General features: G+C 42.6%; 1 long non-coding RNA gene across 7 annotated transcripts; it reads right to left on the bottom strand.

Moving 5' to 3' along the window:
• Window positions 1-383: 383 nt before the first annotated feature.
• On the bottom strand, window positions 384-10062 carry LOC113032590 (uncharacterized). Of its 7 annotated transcripts, none has more exons than XR_013904293.1 (4): window positions 9415-10062; window positions 6389-6503; window positions 1356-5237; window positions 384-810 (listed from the first exon to the last, which is right to left on the bottom strand). It is a non-coding gene; the product is annotated as an uncharacterized LOC113032590 (long non-coding RNA). The 7 variants fall into 7 exon arrangements; XR_013904294.1 differs by lacking the exon at window positions 9415-10062 and adding an exon at window positions 8695-8938; XR_013904295.1 differs by lacking the exon at window positions 9415-10062 and adding an exon at window positions 8695-8938 and having other exon boundaries at window positions 6389-6500.
• Between the last annotated feature and the right edge of the window lie 5799 nt (window positions 10063-15861).

Raw genomic sequence — 15861 nt, 5'->3', positions numbered from 1 at the left:
TTACTTTGTTGTCTGGGTCAACTCTGCTTGCGAGAGACAGAGAGAGGCGTTGAAAGACTGCTCCAACGGAACTTATTGTTTTGGAGGAAAACAGGAACACGGTGTACAGTCGAGTCTTAATAGCTTACTTACAGCTGGGCTCGTCAGGCACTCTTCTTGGCTGCTGAAGGAAACTGTTTCCAGGGCCTACTCCGTGGATCGGCTTCCTCCGAGGCGTGGACGTCTATCAGCAGAGAATGTACCTTCACCTATCAGCAGAGAATGTCCCTTAGTCTGTAACACAGTCAAATATATTCTCAAGTAATATTCAAGCATGCCATTCAGCGTGTTAGTACGAGCTCGGGAGCAGCTTGGGAGAACAAGAAAACAGAGACTGCTTTAGATTGTCTTCCCAAAGTGACTCAACTTTATTCACAAGTACAACAGTTTATATAGAGGGTAAAATTCATGAGACAGCAGATTATCAGTTTAAACCAGTACAGACCAAGATAAGGCAGCGTCTTCCTGCCCTTGGGTGAAGAAGCATCCTTTGTGTAGTTTATTAGTTCAGCTACAATTGTGATTATCTCAGCGACATATTTTCAAGGCACAAAACGAAGAGTTCTTACATTAGTGAAATCTGAAACAAACCATTTGGCCTTCAACAGGCGTCTAAAAGATTAAGAAACTAATGTAGCTGAGGGAGTGATCTCTGTGGTATTTCAACCTTGTACCAGCCTGTGATTCTCACACATCAATTCTTGGGTCAAAGAGGAAAACACTGAAACAAAGGGGCCTTATTGAATGACAGAGTTTTCCTGCATAATGTCACTATAAAACAATATCCAGTAAATGCTACCATGGTACTAAAATACCTAACAGTTCCACTCTTTTTTTATTATTATTTTTAAAAAAAAATAATAACTCAAATAGAAAGGAAAAATCACAAATGTAATAACATAATATAAAAAGCAAATCATAAAATGTAATAGTTCACAACCTAATGTTCAATATACACATCAGGAACATCATTGGTAACATCTGGCACATCCTCAGGATCAATTTGTGCTAATTGCAAATACATTGAAGTAGCTGTACTGGTAGCTATATGGGTTATCATTGAGCGTACACAGGGTATCACACAACAGGCAATAATCATCAAAAACAAAATAATACATGCTACAACTGTTACAAAGGCTACAATGAGTTCCTTCCATTTTCCAAACGTGTCCTGCATCCACTTGTCTAGCCACAGACCGTGACCTGTATTGGCTCTTAGTTCTATCTGCAATGCTTCAAGTTTATTCATAGCTTGTGTAAATGAACCGTCAGGGGCGGTATTATTGGGAATAAAAGTACAACAAAAATCCTCAAACATAGCACAAACACCTCCTTTCTCAGCTAACAGCATATCTAAGGCCATTCTATTTTGCATGGTCATTAAGGAGGCAGCAGACATCTGTTCTCCTAGGGCTTTAAGGGCCGTATTGGTCAAATTAGTAAGTCTTTGCTGATTGTAATAAACATAATTGATCCAGCCTACATTTTTGTTTACCTGTATCCACGGTAGTATTGAGACAAACCCTGCTGATATTTCTCCTTGTGCCTTTAATTCATTTGGTATCCCGCGTGGAACTCCTATAGCATCTATGTAAACGTTATGTGAATAAGCGGAGCGTTCCGTCCGTCTGCTGGATACAGGCAGATCCGAGGTTTGTTGTATCAGTAGTTCTTGAGCTAAAGTTACTAGACCGCAGGTACTGGTCCAATTAACAGGTAAGGCTAATCTAAGAGTATTATTGCACATCCAATAAGCATGTGGGATTGGTCTGGTCAGGCGCGAAGCTGTAAAGCCTTTTAATATGCCTCCCCAGTACGAGTCGTTTAGTGTGTTGGGCGAATGCAGGATTGTTGAGTTATCTGAATGCGTACTTATATATGCATATATATAAGAAAACATATGTTTATATTGTGTCCTGTCAACACTCGCTGCTAGCCATGTTTCGTTACAGCGTGCTCCTGGAGAGTCAGAAAAGAACGTATAGTTTTGTGTGTCATAATTTATGTTTTCAAGTTTTGGTCGGTGTATGCATGTCATCAAGATATTTGGGTGATGGCGCACCTGTGTTGGGGGCGAAAGAGGTTCAGTGCGGTCTTCGGGGCGCTTCATTTGGTTGCAGGGGTGGGTAGAATCATTAATCATGCTAACATCCTTACTAGAGACTTGTGCTGTGTATATGAATAAACAATCTAAAGGACTTAGTTCTACACGCAGCGCTTCAATCAGGGTTACCGTTAAGGGCCCCTTTTTATCATTTTTGAATAGCATCTTTGTTAAGGGAAAACCTGAAATTGGATATCCCACTATGACCTGTTCTGGATTACCCTTTGAACAGACATAACAGTTACTGTTTCCTAAGTCACGAGCGGCTGTTCTGGCATTGTCATACCAGGCGTTAGTTCCTGTTCTAGGGGGTGCATAAGATGGTTTATTGGTGGTGTCTGTGTTGCTTTCTACTGATTTTAGAGAACGTGACGAGTGTACTAGGTGGGTGTCTTGCCAAGTGGAGCATGAGGTATTGTCAGCAAAATGTGGCTTGCAGAAATGTGAACAGGGTTGCACTTTACAATACGAAATAGTAAATAAAAATCCTAAGGTTAATGCAGTAGATATGATTAATAACCTAAATATATAAAAAAGACAGTTCTTTAGTCGTCTCCTGGCCTGGTCCCAGGTTCGAGAGACACCGTATAAGCGTCGTGTGATGACAATGGGCATTTCATTTTCTCCATTATCAGGATGGAATGAGTCTATCTTTATCAGGTTAGACATTGTGTGGTATTCTAGGCTTTCTGTTCCTGCTGGATGTTCGAGTACCTTGTTGTTGTTCAGGCGGGGGATCAGAGGGCTTTCTGAGTCTTGGCTCTTTCAGGCGTTGTGTGTTAATCAGTGATTGTGTGTGTGTAGGTGGATTGGATCCGGGCGCTGGCTCGCCTGAGTCGTCATCTATAGGTGTATTGAATCCGGGCGCTGGCTCGCCTGAGTCGTCATCTACTTGATCCGACGCCTTAGGTGGTTTGGTGGGGCTGGTCTTAACCCTGCTGGCATGAATCCACTGAGGTTGTCCGTCTGTTAGGATGCTGGTTCTCGTCACTGCAAGTACAGTCTGGGGGCTGGAACACGCGGCCTCCCCGAGTGCCCTTGGTTTTAGCGACTGTACCAACACCGCATCTCCTGGTTTCCACGGATGGGTTGGATCTATGGAAGGGAGAGGCTGAGAGAGACAAACTTTCTGATAGTTATTATTCAGTGTTTCTACCAGGTTATGAACATAGTCAGACAATGCAGTGTCTATGTCCCCTTCCAATAGCGGTGCCCCTCTGGAGGCTGACCATGGTGTTGGAAACGGTCTTCCCATGATTATTTCAAATGGAGATAATTTGGTTGCTGCGGATGGAGTCATTCTAATCTCGCAGAGGATTTGAGGAAGTAGTTTGATCCAGGTCATTCCTGTTTCTATCATTGCTTTAGTCAGGCGGTTTTTTATGGTCCTATTCATTCTTTCTACAACTCCTGAACTCTGAGGATGGTATGGCACATGATATTTCCAGTCTATTGCTAGAGTTTTAGCACACTTTTGAATTACTTCTGATGTGAATGAAGGTCCTCTATCACTGTTAATTTGGTGAGGTATTCCAAATCTGGGTATTATTTCATTGCACAACTTTTGACAGACTACTTCTGCAGTTTCTTTTGATGTTGGGTAAGCTTCTACCCATTTACTAAATTGGTCCACTATTACCAGTAAGTACTTGATGCTTCCTTGTGCTGGCATGTGTGTAAAATCAATTTGTAATGTATGAAATGGGAAATCTGGTTGTGGTAAATGCTGATGTTTTGCTTTTGGTTTTCCTACATTAGTTCGTGCACATGTTAGACAGGTTGCTAATATGCGTTTTACTGCGTGTGATGTTTTCTTGATTACAAATCTTGATTTTATTGCTCCTATTACCCCTCTTTGTCCGACATGACTCACACCGTGAAAATGGCGGACAAGGATTGGCAGTAGTGAAGATGGGAGGGCAATCAAACCCTCAAGGTTTTTGTATAAGCCGTCTCTGTTATCTAAGGTACAATCATTACTTTCCCAGTAAGTGTAATCTAAGGCAGAGGCTTGCTCTTGTATGAATTTTAGGTCAACATTTGTTTCTAAATAGTCTGGGAGCGTGACAAGTGGCAGCTGTAAAGGCAAAGATAATACTTCCCTTCTGGGTGGTTGCTGTGAGGCAGCAGCTGCTTTCGCGGTTACGTCTGCAAGAGCATTTCCCACTGCTTCGTCTGTGTCAGCCGTGCTGTGCCCCTTCGTTTTAACAACTGCAATTGCCGATGGCAGCTGTATAGCCTGCAAAAGTCTTTGAACAAGGTCAGAATTAGCGATCGATTTTCCATCAGCAGATCTAAATCCTCTTTGTCTCCACAATGTGCCAAAGTCATGCACCACACCGAATGCATAACGGCTATCAGTGTAAATTGTTACCCGCTTATCCACATGTAACTCACAGGCGCGTATTAAAGCCATGAGTTCTGCTTTTTGTGCTGAGTGAAATGGTAATGAGTGAGCCTCTAGTATGATGTCAGGCAATGTCACCACCGAATAGCCACAAAGAAATAAGTTGTCATTTGGTTTTGAACAGGACCCGTCCACATAAACAATGACTGAGTCTGGGATTGGTGTCTGCTCTAAGTCTGGGCGTGGTGCTGTGGATTCCTGTATACGTGTCATACAATCATGATCGTCAGGGTCGTCTGAACCATCCTGTCGGTCAGAAGAACACAGCATACGAATGAGTAAGTGTGCTGGCGAATTGGGTGTGCTGCTTGCTTTTATAGTGAGATTTGCTGTTGAAGTCAGTGTAGCTTCATAACCTGAGTGACGTTGTGCGGTCATGTGTTGTGTAGTTATGTTTGCTAGAATGGTCGTGACCTGGTGATTGGTGTGTAGAATAGTGTCATGTGAGAGTGTGAGCTTCTCGCAGTCCCTTATCATGATAGAGCAAGCTGCTACTGCTCTCAGGCAGGCCGGCATCCCCTGAACTACTGCTGGCAGCACCTTTGAGTAGAAGGCTACTGGACGGTAGCCACAGCCATGCTCTTGGGCCAATACACCTGCACAGGTTGTGCCGTTCTCTGTGACGTACAGGTGGAACGGTAAGTGGTAGTCAGGCAGACCCAAACAAGGGGCGGAGGTCAGCGCTCCCTGTAATGCATTGAAAGAGGCAGTCATTTCTGTGGACCACAGTATTCGAGGAGGCTTGTCTTTTTTGCAGCATTCACGCAGAATGTGGTCATGAAAAGAACAGTCTGGTATCCACTGTCTGCAATAGTTCACCATGCCTAGGAAAGACAGCATTTCTTTCTGTGTAGTGGGCTTAGGGACAGAGGTCACAGCTTTGACCCTGTCTGTAGTCATAGAACGTTGTCCGTGAGACAGTGTAAATCCCAAATATTGAACAGAAGTCTGACAGTACTGCATTTTCTTTGCTGATGCTTTGTGGCCAGTCTGTTGGAGGTGCTGGAGTAGCATGTGTGTGGCAGTTTGACATAGTTTTTCACTATCAGCACAGAGGAGGAGATCATCTACATACTGGATCAGAGTACAGCCCTCTGGAGGAGTGAAGCCGTCCAGGGTAGCACGTACTACCATTGAGAAAGCCGCAGGGCTGTCTACCATGCCTTGGGGTAAGCGAGTCCATGTGTACTGCTTATCTCTATGTGTAAAAGCAAATATCGGCTGTGTGTCTTTATGCACAGGCACTGAGAAAAAGGCGGAGCACAAATCCACCACAGTAAAATGTGTAGCTGTTGCTGGAATAGATGTCAGTATGCTGGGAACATCTGGAACCAGAGGTGGCAGAGGCATAATGACTGCATTAACTTGCCTTAAGTCTTGTGTGAAACGCCATACGCCAGGTTTGTTAGGCTTTGGCACAGGATTGACAGGAGTGTTATATGGAGATACTGTGGGCTTTATTACTCCAGCTGTCAATAAATCTCCTATGATGATGTCTAAGGCTGCGGCTTTTTCAGCGGAAATGGGATATTGCTTGACATATACCGGCTTGTTGTTTTTCAGCTGAGCATGATAAGGTGTACAGTCAATAAATCCTACATCATTCTCACCTCTTGACCATAATGTCATGTTTTGATATTCAGCTGGCAATGTGACAGCAGAGATAGTACAGTGTATGGGGTAGGTTAGATCTAGGTGTTGACATGGTGCAGTGATGTCATAGCCTATGTCTGAGTTATGTGACAAAACCACTGTTTGGCCTTCACTGGTGTGAGCAGTTATCATGTTGTTGAACAGTGTGAGAGAAACAAATATGTGGCTTCCAGGCATGGGGCTACCTGGTAACGGTGTTTGCACATGTTTTTGACACAGAGTGTGACGTGGGATACCAGTCAGATGGATATTGAGTTCATTCTCCGCTGAGGCGTCCAGCTGACACAGAGGCTGTTCCTTCTCCATGGTGTCGGTGCATAGGGCAGAGAAAACATAGCTGTTATCAGTGTCTGCAAACATTTCACCCTTTGTGTTAAATGAAATACACAAGTTCATTTTTGCCATTAAATCTCTGCCTAATAGATTCACAGGCGAGTTTGGAATAATTATGAATGGATGATATGTAATTTCATCTGGTTTTGGGCCCCAGCGTGTTTTTAGAGAATGAGTTTTGGGGCATTGCACTAGAGTTCCGTTTATTCCCATGGTGTTGATGCACACAGAGGAAACAGGCCCACTATAGAATTTTCCAGACAGTGAACTTTTAGTGGCTCCACTGTCAACTAAAAAGGAATAAGTCTTTTCACCTATCTCTATATCTAACATGGGCAAGCTTTCTGTGTTACGGGACAATTGCAAATGCAGCATCGTGTGTAGTGCTTCACACTGTCCCTCATCATCACCTGGGCCTCCCTATTGTCGGTCCAGTCTTTCGTTATCATATGGGTGGGGATTAAAATGTGGATTATAAGGTTGCTGCCTAAGTGCAAAGGGGCCATTATTTTGATGTGATTCCTGTCTGCGTTGCCAGTTACCTTGTCTGTAAGAGCTCTGCTTACGCCTAGTGGCAGGAGCTGGTCCTGTGTTTTGTGGTTGAGACCTATGTGCCGCTGATTTGCATTCCCTTCTCCAGTGTCCTATTATTCCACAATAAAAACATACGTCTCCACTCCTATCTCTCCTTCTGAAATCTCCCTGCTGCGCTTGTTGAGGGGACGGGGCCCCTGCATACATCATTTTTTCACTTTCCTCTGAGCCTTCAACATCAAAATTCAACAACATCTTAACAGTTTTAGCCTTCGTGCTGTTGGGGAAAAGATCTGCACCAGCTTTTGTTTTGACAAGTGTGATAAAGTTCTTTATTTTCATGTCATAGAGATTATCAGTGGCAGTCAGCTTCAATAGTTGTGAACATTCTGGATGAATGTTGTTTAAGAATGTTGTTATGAAAATCTGATCATTTCCTCCTTCAGGCATGCATGCCTCATTAGTCCAGCAGTGTGTGAAACGTTTCATAAACACTAGAATGGATTCATCTGGCTTTTGCTTACACATGGTTACTGCATTTAAATCAATTTTATCTCTAGACATTGTGAGCAGAAATCTCTTTAGATTTTGAAAAAAGGCTGTGATTTTGTCATCATTTATCCACAAAAACGAGGTGGTGTTGGCTGCTTGGTCGTTTTTAGGGTCTAGTTCCTCTACTTCTTCAATAAGCTGAGATTCAGTCACACCTGGGATTCGTTGACATAATATATATCTATAGTCAGGCCCACCCAAGTGGTGGTATCTGGTACTTCTCTGTAATGCAGAAACAAAGGCTGTAGGATTTTGTAGAGGATCGGGAAGTTCTTTAATGGTTGCTGCTAACTCTGAAATTTTAGGGGGTTGAATGCAACACATGTCCCCTATTATCATGAACGGGAGGGAGGTGCTGACGTCATTAAATTGTGATCCCTGCTTTTCTTTATAACGGGTGTTTTTGTGGGGGCCCTCTTGAGTTTTTTCCTCTTTTTTCTGCTTTAAGTAGTTCCTTATTAAATTTCTGGTGTTAGTTATTGCTTTTGGCACAGTTAAACCATTCGCTACTCTAGTGTGGCGCTGAACATGATTATCTATGATAGAAACGGCTTCCTGCAGTTCGGCTTCCGTACGTTCAGTTAAAGGATCTTTCATGATTTCCTCACACTCTGTCATTAACTGTTTTGTTTGCTTTTTATGTTCCTGTAACTCTCTTTCTCGTTCAGTGTATTCTCGTTCCTGTCTTTGATCTAGGTTAAACCAGTCATCTTCTTCTGATTTAGGTGTCATTTCAGTGCCTTCCTCACTCTTTTGGGATTCTGCTGTTAAATCAGGATATACGCGCTGATGACGTGCAGCCGCCGCAGCAGCTATTAGTTCTGTTTTTTCATCATAAGGCGGCGGAGCCGTAGGTTGAACGGATGGGCATATAAGGCTAGTTTTTTCTGCAGTGGATTTACTAGAGCCTACACTGGCTTGATTTAAAGCATTTACGTCTGGCTCGGGTCCTTTTTTCCATAGTGGTAGCATGCGATTGGTCACATCACGACATTCTATCATATATTTTTTACAGGACTTTTTAATCAGCCTACTTTTCTTATCACAAATAGTATTTAACATTTCTACTGACCTGTTTTCTGGCGATAATCGTTCGGGATAGGGCTCCGGAAATACATTAGGATGCATTAAAGTTATAGTTCTTAAGTTCGAGACGAAATCAGTCACGTAAGCACTTCCGCATGTTCTGGATACGTAATCATGGAAGTCTTCATTGATTCGCGAGCGTGGGTTAAACGTAACCGGAAGTGGGAGTCGTACTGAGCCGCTATTTGTGATTTTATATTTTATTTTTTTTCGGTTTTACAGTTAATTTTGAGTTTTTATCGGACCCGTCTAAGGTCTTTGAATTATTCTGACCCATGGTCAGTGATTTCCAGAGGGGTTTAGAAGCTTTGAAGGATTTAAGTTAGTATCTATTTTTGCTGTGGCACACCTGAGGTTACTTGATTTTTTGCTAGCAATTTTATGTTTTTAGTGAGCAACTTCTCACTTTTTAACGAGCAACTTCTCGTTTTATGACCCCAGGCAACTTCCTGTGTCCTTTCTGCTGGTGAGCAACTTCTTAGTTTATGACAGCAGGCAACTTCCTGTGTCCTTTCTGCTTTTATTTTACAAAACAACAGGCAACTTCCTGTGTTTCTATGTGGGCCACTAAATAAGGCTCCTCAGTGTATCCCACTTGTTACTATGTGGGCCACTGAAGAAGGCCTCGTCAGCGTATCCCGTTTCTATGTGGATCACTGAGAAAGGCATAACACAGTCTTATTAAAATAAAAAGACAAGTGCCTACCTTCGTCAGGATCCCACTTCTGACACCAAAATTGAAGGAAACTGTTTCCAGGGCCTACTCCGTGGATCGGCTTCCTCCGAGGCGTGGACGTCTATCAGCAGAGAATGTACCTTCACCTATCAGCAGAGAATGTCCCTTAGTCTGTAACACAGTCAAATATATTCTCAAGTAATATTCAAGCATGCCATTCAGCGTGTTAGTACGAGCTCGGGAGCAGCTTGGGAGAACAAGAAAACAGAGACTGCTTTAGATTGTCTTCCCAAAGTGACTCAACTTTATTCACAAGTACAACAGTTTATATAGAGGGTAAAATTCATGAGACAGCAGATTTATCAGTTTAAACCAGTACAGACCAAGATAAGGCAGCGTCTTCCTGCCCTTGGGTGAAGAAGCATCCTTTGTGTAGTTTATTAGTTCAGCTACAATTGTGATTATCTCAGCGACATATTTTCAAGGCACAAAACGAAGAGTTCTTACATTAGTGAAATCTGAAACAAACCATTTGGCCTTCAACAGGCGTCTAAAAGATTAAGAAACTAATGTAGCTGAGGGAGTGATCTCTGTGGTATTTCAACCTTGTACCAGCCTGTGATTCTCACACATCAATTCTTGGGTCAAAGAGGAAAACACTGAAACAAAGGGGCCTTATTGAATGACAGAGTTTTCCTGCATAATGTCACTATAAAACAATATCCAGTAAATGCTACCATGGTACTAAAATACCTAACAGCTGCAGTGGTTATTATTATATTTACATGCTTCCAGCTCCCGTTTTTCCTCGATGACAACTCGTACCTTTCCACTCCCCTTTTTCTCCCTCCTCGCGCTCACAGACCCATAACGTGTATGGCAGTCCATTCTCCCTGCAACACGGACTACACTGCCCATGATGCTACATTCTTTAGAGCTATGCTTGTAGCATTCTGCCTGTTAGCTTAGCACAACAACAACAACAACAACGAAAAGGCGCTCTCTCACCCAGGAAACACACAGTCGCAGAGAGAGAGAGCGCGTCGCTCTGTAACCATGGCAACCGTAACGCTGCCGCCTGGAACAAAAGAACGTAGCTTTCAAACAAAACCCAAACAGTCCTGACCCGCGACAAAATGAAACAGGAAAGTACCGCAGTGTAATCCATTTATTTCAACAAAGTAACTGTATTCTGAATACCACCTTTTTAAACTGTAACGGAATACAGTTACTCGTATTTTGTATTTTAAATACGTAACGGCGGTACATGTATTCCGTTACTCCCCAACACTGTGTACATATATTTATTAGTTTCAGATGTAGCCATTCTTATATTTTGCTTGTTTATATTATTGTATTTTGCACAACTCTGTTGCTTGTGAAGCTCGCACACAAGAATTTCACTCACATGTGCTGTACCAATGTACCTGCACATGTGATGTGACAATAAAAGTGATTTGATTTGATTTAAAAACCTCCTGATAACTCTGCTCTGCCTCTGAATCCAGCTGCTCATCCTTCAGGTGTCTTTTCCTCCTCATTGCTTGATGGCGTCCATCTGTGTTTTGGTTCTGCGTGAAAAACATGTCTGTGACTACCCAGAATGCACTGCTATTCCCAAGCTCTGCTAAGGAGCTAACATGAACGGGACACTGATAGGGCACATGATATGGAGCACGCGTGTCTGCTGTCAGCGTGCTCTACCTCACTGTGCTTTGACACAAGCTTGTGAATTTTCAGCCTCACAAACTTCTCAGGCCTTGAAGCCACGCTGTGTGGCGAGGGGTGAATGATCCGGTTAGATGTGAAGCGGCACTCCCTCCTGCATGGAAGAAATCAGCAAAATTAATTCAGTTTGTTTAATTAGAGACCTGAGAGCAACCTGCCATAAAAATAATTCAATCACTCGTAGCACTGGAACACAGTTGCGGTTTGTCATGTTGGAACGCAGTAACAGTCCGTACAGACTCGTTAAAGCATGACTGCAGGAGAAGAGTGTCCTCTGCTCTTTATCACATTTACATACTGATGCATGCCTGACTGAAAATGTAGCTCATGTTAATTTCATATTTGGTCTGAGATGGAGAATAAGATGATTAAAGTTTAATAAAGTGGAAATGTAAAACATCCATGGCATGTCCTCATGTAATTTGTTATTTAGTAACTGATTTGAAAGTATTTGAGGTGATTTCTTGTTTTGAGTTTGCTGTTAACAAAAGTAAAGAAGATAAAAATCAGTTTGCCTAAAATAAAATATCTATTTTTTGTCACTTTTAGCTAATTTATTTTGACTGTCAGTAAATTCTGCCTGGACATCAAAATCAGTCTTTTTTTTTACATTTGTTTCTTCAGCACTGAAGCCAGTCTTCATCTTCATCTCCCACCATCACTCTGCTCATCTCTCTCTGCTGCCTGGAGCATCCTTCTAACCCAACATTGTCCATTTTATGAAAAACCATCCATCACACTCGCATCGCCTCTTTGGACATCCATTTTTATTGTTTTTTTATTGTTGTCGCCCTCAAGCTTCATCTCTGTGATATCTCACTGATCTCTGTGGTCTTCATTCCGTTCTCCTTCCTAAGAATTTGCATCTAATTTCAGCATCATCATGAGAAATAAAGCTCAGCGGCTGCAACACCAAGCTGCAAAGGAAAAACAGCTGACTCTGCTGGGCTTGACAATATCTGACAGTCATAGTTTAGAGTCTTCGTCACACTGTCAAGTGATGCAAAGCGTAGTGAACAACTTTCTGTTTGTATTTATCAGACAAACTCAGGGCGCTCAGCAGGCCCTAAATGGGGGCCTGTGATGCCAACAGCTGTAATCCCACTCATACAGCAGCTTATCATGGCTCCCATTTATCTGTACCTTAAACAGAGGACCTGGGCCTTTGCTCTGCTTGCACACTGCACAATCAACCTGTTATTTTAAATAATTTATTTGGAAAATTTCTAGATCCTCTTACTTCATAAGAATAATCCAAGAGTACTATTTGATACCATCAACTGTATTGTTTCTCCTCAAGCTGTTACTTCCTGATGAAGATTGTAATACTTTTCTCAATCACTTTGTGAATAAGGTGATGGACTTGAGATCCAAATTCTCTTCAAGTGCCTCCTCTTATAAAGATGGTCGTTAGTCTCCTGGGTCATTTACTACTACAGTTACACTTGACTTAACTGGGTGAAAAGAAATCCTCATCATGCTCTTTAGATATATTACCTCCTTCTGTCCTGTCAGAGACTCTTACCAGCATCTGTCCCACATTGCTATCCAACATCAACAGTTCACTGAGGTAAGGTCGTGTTTCATTGTGTCTGTGGCTACAATGTAGCTGCCATCACCAGTGTGTGAATGTGTGTGTGAATGTGTGGATGACTGGATGTGTAAAACGCTTTGGGGTCCTTAGGGACTAGTAAAGCGCTATACAAATACAGGCCATCTACCATTTTTTTCATCCTATTTTAAACTTGAATACTGAAGAAACAGAGTCTTGATGCCAACGATGGGCTCATTTCAAAGTTGCTATTTAAAACAAATTATTTGACATAATTGTATGTCTGTGAAGGTTCTCAGTCATCCAGGTCATAAGGAGCTTGGAAAGAAAAGCATCTGGACTTCTTTAGGTTTAAAGATCACTACTCTGCTCAGTAACAACAATACCTACCTACGAAGCCTTAAAGCGAGACCCCACAAGCAGCTACAAAAAGCTACATCAGCAAAACTAGAGAGATGATAGTGGACTCCCGAAACGACCAGTCAGAGAACACCAGCCCATCCACATCAACGGTGTCAAGGTCGAAAGGGTCAGCAGCTTCAAATTCCTTGGAGTCAACATCACTGAGGACTTCTCCTGGACCCTTCACACAGACACTGCTATCAGGAAAGCTCGCCAGCGGCTTTACTTCCTGAGGAGGCTGAGGAAGTTTGGCATGAACACCAACATTGCCTCACATTTCTACAGGTGTGCAATTGAGAGCTTGCTGATGAGCTGCATCACAGTTTGGTACGGAAGCTGCTCTGCCAGCAGCCGTAAATCACTACAGAGGGTGGTGAAGGCAGCAGAGCACATCACTGGCACGAGGCTTCCTGCCATTCAGGACATTTATCTCCAGCGATGCCTCCGTAAAGCACACAGCATCATCAAGGACCACAGCCACCCAGCACATCAGCTGTTCTCCTTGTTACCATTTGGCAGATGTTACAGGAGCCTGTCTGCTCGGACTACAAGACTTAAAAACAGTTTTTACCACCAAGCCATATGACACCTCAACCACAACACTTAAACACACACAACACAGCACTCAGAAGCTACCCTGCAGCTTCACAAGTACTCTGTTTAATCTGCACTGGTCACTCCACTTTATTGTTATTGATATTTATGTGCAATACTGTAATTTTCTGCTGCTCATTCCTGTGCAATATCCAGTGTTGGGACTAACACGTTATTAAGTAACGCGTTACAGTAACTACGTTATTATTGTGGTAACGAGCACGGTAACTAGTTATTATGCCAAAACCAGGAACGCGTTACTCATTACTTGAATTTAGATAGGGTCGTTACTCGTTACTTCGTGTGGTGGCATCGCGGAGCTTCCACAGATTCAGTAACATTAGCAAGTGGTGGAGGCCAGCAGGTGGAGGAGGGAAAGGGGACGCAGAAGGAAAAGAGACCCGAGGCGGCCGCCGGTCCAAGTGTGAACTGAACTTCAGGTAAGAAGTTATGACCTGCAGTCTCTCTGGGTCAGATACCAAGCTTAGGTGGAGTTTATTTTCGTTGTGCTGACTTTTTCCGTACTGCGTGCTAGCTAGCATGACGGAGTTTCTATACAGCTGGGTGGTGCTGTGTTACTGATGTTGAACTTTATTTTGTTCATAAGTTATTAGAGTTGCCAACCGTCCCGTCTGGTATTCAGAGAAAATATTACATGTTTCTTATTGAGGTGAAAAGGAACAGTTTGTCCCATAATTCAGCTGCAGTGAAAAAGACACAAAGCTGGAGTTATTCTGTGTTTACGCTGCACAGCTGCCTCTTCTTCTCTCATCCTCTCCCCTCCCTCTCCTGTTTCTACTTCAGTCATGAAACTGATCAATGATCAGCTGATCGGCTCTCTTGTTTGTTTATCGCTCACTTTGTGCCAGAAAGAGGAAACCAGCGGATGTCGCGCTAAACAACAGCAGCACGTTTAAGCTTGATCAGCTGTTGTTAGAATTTATTTAATATTAATTTCTAGTATCAGCTGATGTTTGCTGGAGCCACAGCTGTAAAGCTGCTGGTCATGATATGGTTTGGATATGTGGTGAGAGGGAAACATGAAGATGAAACCAGGAGATGTCCTTACTGAATCATCAGAGCTGTGATGGAGAAACAGGTTTACCTTTTAGGTGACATGAAGGAGTTGAAGTTATGAACTGTTTCTGAGAGACAAATAACACCAGGATCCTTTTTTAGGTAGCTGACAGCTGGTAACTGTGCAGGGGCGGGTCTAGCAAAGTGTGGCCAGGGGGGCATGTAGGGCATTAACAGGGAGAGGGGGGCACAAAGAAATACTTTTCTTTCTTATTCTCATTTAAAATGTCTCGCTTTTAAAAAATAATTATCTGAATCTTACAAGAAACAATTGATAGATTGATACATATATACCATCAGAACAGTGTACATCACTGTCACAACAGTGTTTGTTTTCATTCAAAGGCTTTATGATTTTTCCTATAATGGTGGGCCGGTCTCTAGTAAAAATGCCCGGGCCGATTTTCTGTCCCAGTCCAGCCCTGTATGCAGCTCACCTGCAGTCTGCTGTTACCTACATCTTCCTATTCAGAAGGCAGAATTTCCGAGTTCTGAGTACAATCAAAGCACCACGACTGCAGTTTTTGTGTTGGATGTAAAAAGCACACATGACGCTGTGACGCAGGCTAGAATCATGGCAGCAGTCCAGGCGTGGGATTTCTCTCGTGGAAATGTGCACATTATCTTTTCCTTTCTATTGGTAGGTGGCACAGTGCACTGTGGCAAGTAAGCAAGCTAGAAGACTGCAAAGTTATGGAAGCAACACATTAACAAGAGAAGTCTGAGTAAAGCCAAAGTTACTTTCCCTAGTAACTAGTTACTTTGAAAGTAACGAGTAACTTGAAGTACCTGAGTTATTTTTGAGAGAAGTAACTAGTAATGTAACTAAGTTACTATTTTAAAGTAACTTACCCAACACTGGCAATATCCCACCTGCCCTCCCATCATATTTCTTTTCAAGATTTTCTTATTTAATCACTAGTGTACATATATTTATATTTATAGATACATATATACACTCAACAAAAATATAAACGCAACACCTTTGTTACTGCTCCCATTCCCCATGGGATGGACGTAGAGACCTAAAATTCATTCCAGATACACAATATAACCATCCCTCCCAAACAGTGGTCACAAATCAGTCCAAATGTGTGGTAGTGGGCACATCTGCCATATTGAGA

Source organism: Astatotilapia calliptera, chromosome 20 (assembly GCF_964374335.1).
Source record: "Astatotilapia calliptera chromosome 20, fAstCal68.1, whole genome shotgun sequence".
NCBI classification, from domain to species: domain Eukaryota; kingdom Metazoa; phylum Chordata; class Actinopteri; order Cichliformes; family Cichlidae; genus Astatotilapia; species Astatotilapia calliptera.
Note: the sequence above shows the minus strand (reverse complement) of the source record. Positions and strands in the feature narration are given on the sequence as shown.